Source organism: Grammomys surdaster, unplaced genomic scaffold (genome assembly GCF_004785775.1).
Source record: "Grammomys surdaster isolate TR1022 unplaced genomic scaffold, NIH_TR_1.0 138852, whole genome shotgun sequence".
Lineage (NCBI taxonomy): Eukaryota > Metazoa > Chordata > Mammalia > Rodentia > Muridae > Grammomys > Grammomys surdaster.
In genome coordinates, this window is record NW_021622513.1 from 1 (window position 1) to 7383 (window position 7383).

Below are 7383 nucleotides of genomic sequence, written 5' to 3' on the forward strand. Positions count from 1 at the left end.
TTTCTTTTCTTTTCTTTTCTTTTCTTTTCTTTTCTTTTCTTTTCTTTCTTTGGGTTTTGCTGTGTAACTCCACCAAGACTAAAACTGAAATGGAAAATGTAGACCAGGCTGACCTAAGTAAAAAGAGATCCACTGTCTCCTGAGTGCTGGGATTCAAAAGCTGTGTGCCACTATACTCAGCCAAGATGGTTTACTCTCTTGTTTTTTTTTTGAGATTTGTTTATTTTATGCATATGAGTACACTGTCGCTGTCTTCAGACACACCAGAAGAGGGCATCAGATCTCATTACAGATGGTTGTGAGCCACCATGTGGTTGCTGGGAATTGAACTCAGGACCTCTGGAAGAGCAGTCAGTGCTCTTAACCACTGAGCCCTAAATATTTCTTTATTATATTCTTTTTTTAGATGGGTATGGTGCCATATGACTTTAATCCTAGCATTTAATAGGCAGAGGTAGGTGGATCTCTATTTGAAGGCCAGCCTGGTGTACATAGCAAGTTCTAAGCCAATCAGACCTACATAGTGAGATTTTGTCTCAAAAAAGCCTAAAAATTTATTTTTATTTTATTATATTTTCATTTATTTTGTATACACGTGCATGGGGTGGTTTCTATGTAATGATGGGAGGTCAGAGAACACCTTATGACAGTCAGTACTCTCCTTCTACCATGTAGATTTCCAGACATTGAACTCAGGCTTGGGAGCTAGTGCCTTTACCCTCTGAGCCATCTAACCCTTACCTTCCTGAAATTTACTCTTTGCATTATCTTTGTAGGGAATGAGTTGATATAGATAGATTTGGTAATATTTTTAAAAGTTTGAGGTGTCAACCAGGCATGGTAGTGTATGCCTCTCTTTAGTCTTAACACATGAGGCTGACATAGGAGGATCAACATGAGTTCAATATTAGTACAGATATCAAGAGCTGTCTCAAAAACAAAGAGGTAAGACAGTCAGGTATGGGCTAGATGTGATGGCGTGTGCTTTTAATCTTAGCATACAGGAGGCAGAGGTAGGCCGAGCTCTGTGAGTTCAAGAGCAGCAGTTCAAGAGTGAATTCCAGGCCACTGAGAGACTATATGAGATACTAGCAAAACAACAACCCCACCACCACCACCCCTGCAACCAGGTATGGTAGTACATACCTATACTCTTAGTACTTGGGACCTTGTGGCAGGAAGATCATGCATATATTCCTGGCCAAGCTGAGCAACATGGCAACTTTGAGACTACTATGGGCTATATAATAAGTTCAAGGCCAGCTAGTATTGGTTTCATAGAAGTTTGAAGTAAAATGACTATAGAATGATACATAATATCCATTAATCTTAACCGTAACATTTTTCTATCTTCTCAAAATTAGGATAACAACAACTGTCCTGAAATCCTAAAGAGAAAGGAGGTAAGGATTAAAAAAAAATCCAGGTAATTCTTGTATATAAAGTTTATATATAAAGTGTCAAATATTTAGTGTTAATGAAGTATGATCCTAGTTCATTTTATAAAACCAAAGCATAAAGTATAAGACATTTCCAATCGTGTTATCTGCATAGTAAAAACAGTAGCCCACAGCTACCATGTGTACATGTATACATGTGTACATGCAAATGCATGTTCTGTGTGCATGTGTGTGGAGACCAGAGGTCAACATCAAGTATCTTCCTCACCTTAATTTGTTTAAAGACTGTCTCACTGAATGTCTAATTCATTACTATCTGGCCAGGGAGCCAGGGAGCTTCAGTTTCAGGGACACCCCCCCCCCCAATCTCTGCCTTCTCAATGCTGGGATGGCTTTTATTTTATTATTTATCCTTTTGAAATAAGGTCTTAACTGTGTCACCTTGGATGTCCTGGAACTTGCAAAGTAGATCAAGCTGGCCATAAAGTCGTGGAGGACCTTCTGCCTCAGCCTCCTGAGTGCTGCAATTAAAGGCACGTGCTATGTCACCCAGCTTAGAATGACTTTTATGTGGGTACTGACAATCAAAACTGATGTCCTCATACTTACACAACATACACTTCACCAACATCTCCAGCCTTATTTATTTATTTTGTAAAAAGAAAATATTTTATTGCTCCTAGTTCCAGTCCCTGGTTATTCTGTTGCTTCTCCATGTATGGAGAGGTGGTCAGGATGTGGTAGAGAAAAGCAGCTCACCTCCTGGCAGACCAGAGGCAGTGAGGGACCTTCAACACGTATACCATTGAGGGCTATAGCCCTGTCACCTGCTTACTCTAACGAGGCCTATCTCCTATTTTCAACTCCTAACAATAATAGCATCTATAGGTTACTTTTCTGGTTTACACAAACTAACATGCTGGGCCTTGTACTAAGGGCTTTGTGAGAATCTTCTCAAGCCTCCTTTCCTACTATCAGATCGACCTTTGCTCACAGTAACACAAATCCTCTTCCTTACCTGCTTTTACGCTTGTTCTTTAATCTTGGGCCGTGTGTAGACTGAGCCCTGGGCCCTGTGATTGCTAGGCAAGTACTTTACTGCTAAGCTACAGCCCTGGACCTTACACCTCCTCTTTCTACCCATTATGCTTGTATCTGATCGGATCCCCTTACACCTTTCTAGAAGCCTTCTGGTACTATTTTAACTCCTGTTTAATCAGCCTTCCCCTTTCATTGAGATGTCTAAACATGGTCAAATCTACCCAGTCTTAAAAACAGTTTCTCTTGAGTTCCTACTCCTCTCTTAACTACTAAGTCACTCCCTTCTCTTTTTCTTTTGGAGGCAACAGTATTCTCTTTCCATCTTCTTTTTCTTTTGTAGTGCTAAGGTTAAGTGTGGCTACCAAGGAGCTATATCCTGAGCCTTTTATTACCCACCCCCACCCATATACATCCTTCCTGTCTTTATTTTTTGTTTTGTTTCTTTTTGTTTGTTTGTTTGTCTCATGTAGCTCAGGTTGGCCTCAAACTTGCTATGCAGTTGAGTCAAGGAAGACCTTGAATGTCTGGTCCTCCTGCCTCCATCTCCCAAGTGCTAGGATTATAGATGTTTGTCATTGTGCCCGGCTGCTTGTTTACCCGCTCCCATTCTGTACATTTGAATCTGGCCTCCAAACCTCAGTTTATGATAAGGTCATAGTTGGCCACCAAGTCACTAAATCCAACGGATATGTTTAGTCTATCTTCCTTGACCTAAGAAGCAAACTGTGACACTGAAGATGGTTTCTTCCTTGAGACCCCTTTCATCCACAGGCTTCCCAGGCCCATTCTTCATTGTTGTCCTGCCACTCTGACCACTCCAGTTCAGCCTCTTTTTCTATCTGGCCTTTCTCTTATGTGACTCTTCTTCCAGACATGCAGTTTGCCTATGACCTCAAACATCTCATGTAGAGCGTTCACTCACCCTTTTATCTCTGGCCCACATCTTCCCTTGTGACAAATCTAATAAGCATCATGTAAAATATTTACTATTACTCTTACTACTCTATCCTTTCTATTCACTGAGAGTTTTTTCCTTTTCCTTCTTTTATTACATTATCTTATTTATTTACATTCCAAACATTGCCCTCCTTCCCAGTCCTCCCTCCCAGAGTTCTTCACCCCATCTCCCCTCCCCTCTTCCTCTGAGAGGGTGCTCACCCACCCCCACATCACCCACCCGCAGCATCCCCCTTCCCTGGAGCATCACATCTCTACAAGATTAGGCACATCCTTCCCCACTGGGGCCAGACAAGACAGTCAGTCCTCTGCTACCTATGTGTCAGGGGGATTCAGACCAGCCCACATATGCTCTTTGGTTGGTGGCTTAGTCTCTGGGAGCCCAGGGGTCCAGGTTAGTTGACACTGTTGGTCTTCCTATGGGGTTGTCATCCCCTTCAACTCCTTCAATCCTTCCCATAACTCTTCCATATGGGTTCCCAACCTCAGTCCCATAATTGGCCTTTAAGTATCTGCATCTGTCTCAGTCAGCTGCTGGTAGAGCCTCTCAGAGGACAAGCATGCCAGGCTCCTGTCTGCAAAGACATCTTGGCATCAGTAATAGTGTCAGGGTTTGGTGTCTGCACATGGAATAGATCCAAAGTTGGGCCGGTCACTGGGTGGCCTTTTCTTTAACCTCTGCTCCATTTTGTCCCTGCATTTCCCTTAGACAGGAACAATTCTGGGTCAAAAATTTTGACGATGGGTGGGTGTCCTCATCCCTCCACTGGAGTCCCTGTCTATCTATTGGAGGTAGTGTCTTTAGGTCCCATCTCCCCACTGCTGGGCATTTCAGATGAGGTCACCCCCACTGAGTCCTGGGAGCCTCTCACATCCCAGGTCTCTGAGACTTTGAGATTTTTTTTCTGATTTTTACTGAAGCATGGTCTTACTATACTATCCAAGATAGCCTTGAATATGAAACCCACCATAGCTAGGGATGTTACACAAAGAAACCCTGTCTCAACAAAACAAAATAAAACACCCAAAACAACAAAAAAGAAAACCCTAGAACACAAAAACAAATAAACCAAACAACAACAAAGGAAAAAAGAACCAAAAACCCAGAGAGCCAGGCATGATGGTGTATCCCCTTAATTCCAGTACTAGGGAGGGAGATGCAACCTCTTTGGGTTGGTCTATGTAGGAAGTTCCAGGCCAGCCAGGGCTACACAGTGTGACCTGTCTCAAAACACCAAAGGGGGAAAAAAGTCTAGGAAGGAAAGAGAAAGGTTCAATTTCTTGACTGTCAGGTTTTGATGTTCTATGAGGTGATAGTATTTTCACTGAAGCTTTGTATCAGCTTCAAGATGAGAGGGCTGTCATTTGCTTGTCCACTGTGCTACCAGCTTCTACTCAAATTATTTTACCTAATCCCTGGAACTGTTCTGACGTAGGTATTAGTAGCCTATTTTTCATTGCTTAATTTTTGATTGTTTCCTTTTTGACACAAGATCTTACTATATAATAGCTCATGCTTACTCAGATCTCACTAGTTAGCATAGGCTGACCTTGAATTTGTGATCCTCCTATCTTAGCCTGAGCACTAGAATTACATGTGTTTATCACCATCCCATTTTCCAACCCCTTACATATTAAGTAGCCAAGGCATAAAGAAGGAAATGGGGTGAGACATGTGGCTCCATTGGCAACACACTTAGCTAGCTTTGGAGGTCCTAAGTTCTAGTACAAACACCACAAAAATCAGGCATGGTGGCACACACCTGTAAAGCCAACACTCAGGAGTTGGATACAGGAAGATAGATGAGGAACTGAAGACATAGTGCACAAGGGCCAACCTGGGCTACATGAGACTCTCTCAAAAAAACAGAAGGAAAAAGAAGAAAAGATAGAGTGTGCCCAAAGTCCTGCATTTAGTTACAATCTCACACACACACACACACACACACACAAAGAGATACAAGGAAGAAATGGATTGCATAGGTTGCTTGAGGTCAAGTGGCTACCAATTAAAACCTCAGTCACCGCTAAGAGCTGTCTTCGTGCCCTCTGAGAACATGCAAAGTCTAAGATCCTTTCAGGATCTTTGAAGAAGAGCATCCCCCAGCCTCCTAGTCCGCCCCTTTGTCCAGCCTAACTGGGACCAGGAGCCACCACAGCCCTACTACCTCTAAGTGAAGACACTCTCGCAGGTGTACTTGACTTCCCACTCCCTGGCAGCAGCCACTTCAGTGGTACTGCCTCTGGGACTCCGTCATCCACTGCCCTCTCTCTCTCTTTCTGCTCCTAAAGTCCCAGGTCACTGCTAGAGGGAGAACCAGGAAGACAAATAGAAATCTGTGCTGTCCACTTTCAAGTTGGCCCTTGCAGCTGCTCAGCAACCCTTTATTTGTCCCCTGCATTCCCTGGCACTCTCTCTCCCACAGACAGGGCTGTTCAGACAGCCCTCATCTTAATTCCCTTCCTTCTGGTCTACCGTTTTAGACTAATATAGAGACTTCCATCAGATGCTTAGAATTCCACAACATTGTTAGAAAACTTTTGTGTGTGTGAAGAATTTACAGCACAGACAAAAGTAGGCAGAATCGCATAAAGAATCATTTACCATGCACCCAGAAGGAATACCAATTTCTGGCCAGTCTTATTCCAAGTATCTTTTCATCCATTTCCTTTATTTTGGAGAGAATCCCAGACAGTATATCATTCCAAACTTAGAGATTTCAGTGTGTGTCTGTAAAAGTAAAAATTCTAATTGTAATGTCATTAGCACATAAAATAAATGACACCCAATACCAAATTGGTATTTGCACATTTCATAAATGTAAAAATATAGCTTCTTTGCTTGAATCACTACCCAAATTTAATTAACACATATTATATATTATAATGGATTTTGTTATGATATTTTCATATGTATATATGATGCATCTGATCATATTCACACACACACACACAACATTACTCTTGTAACCTTTCCACTTCTGCTAATCCCCTTCATCTTCCCAGTTGGTGTGATCCAGTAAGTTGTATTAGAATTGTTTACTGGAGCATGAGCAACTTATAAATGGCTTTATCACTGGAGAACATATCTCTCTTCCCTTTAACTGTTTATATTTAACTTTTATATTTATATTTAACTGTTAAATATATATAAATCCTCAGGAACCTGACATAGTGGCGCACACCTTTAATCCTAAACCCAGAAGGCAGAGGCAGGTGGATCTCTGAGTTCAAAGCCAGCCTGGTCTACAGATTGAGTTCTAGGACAGCCAGGGCTACACAGAGAAACCCTGTCTCAAAGTTAAAAAAAAAATCTCGGGGAGGGGTGGGTCCATAAGCTGTCGCCTTCTATGAGGATGATGGCAGACTCTACCTTTTGAAGGTCATCAGAGAGTGCAACAGCCATGATGTGTCTGGGGGTGAGCATCCTTCATCTTCCCTCCATCTCCTCATTCTTCCCACTGTCTGCTCCTGTGTTTCCTGATATAAGATGTCCCATTTATGGCTGATCACTCAGCAATCACTTATTCTCAGCACTTTGACTAGTGTCTGCAGTCACTGCTGACCACTGTAAAAAGAAGTTCTCTGATCAAGACTGACAGCATTAATGTTCAATGAACATACGCAGAGTTATTTAGAAGGTATTGGGATGGACACATGCCCAGTTAGCAAAAGGCCAGTAGTGGGTAGCTTTCCCAGCCCTAAGCTTTTGACCGGGTTTATAGTACCATGTATGCCACTAAAGGTTCATATTCTTCCTGTTTTACTTTCTTGCAATTATTTTAAGAATCTTACTATGCAACTCAGGCTAAATTTAAACTCACTACTAGCCCAGGGCGGCTTTGAACTTGTTCTCTTTCTGCCTTGTCCTTCTGAGTGTTGGAATTGGAACTGTGCACTTGTAAGGTTTTTACTGAAGAAGTTGGACAGTTTCTCGGTTCTTTTGAAGCCTGGGTTTTATTGACTGTATGTCTGTTGTACAGTT

At 42.1% G+C, this 7383-nt stretch overlaps 1 long non-coding RNA gene across 1 annotated transcript; it reads right to left on the bottom strand.

Annotated features, from left to right (window-relative positions):
* Window positions 1–6042: 6042 nt before the first annotated feature.
* Window positions 6043–6990, bottom strand: LOC114615740. Its single transcript, XR_003710510.1, has 2 exons — window positions 6772–6990; window positions 6043–6129 (listed from the first exon to the last, which is right to left on the bottom strand). It is a non-coding gene; the product is annotated as an uncharacterized LOC114615740 (long non-coding RNA).
* Between the last annotated feature and the right edge of the window lie 393 nt (window positions 6991–7383).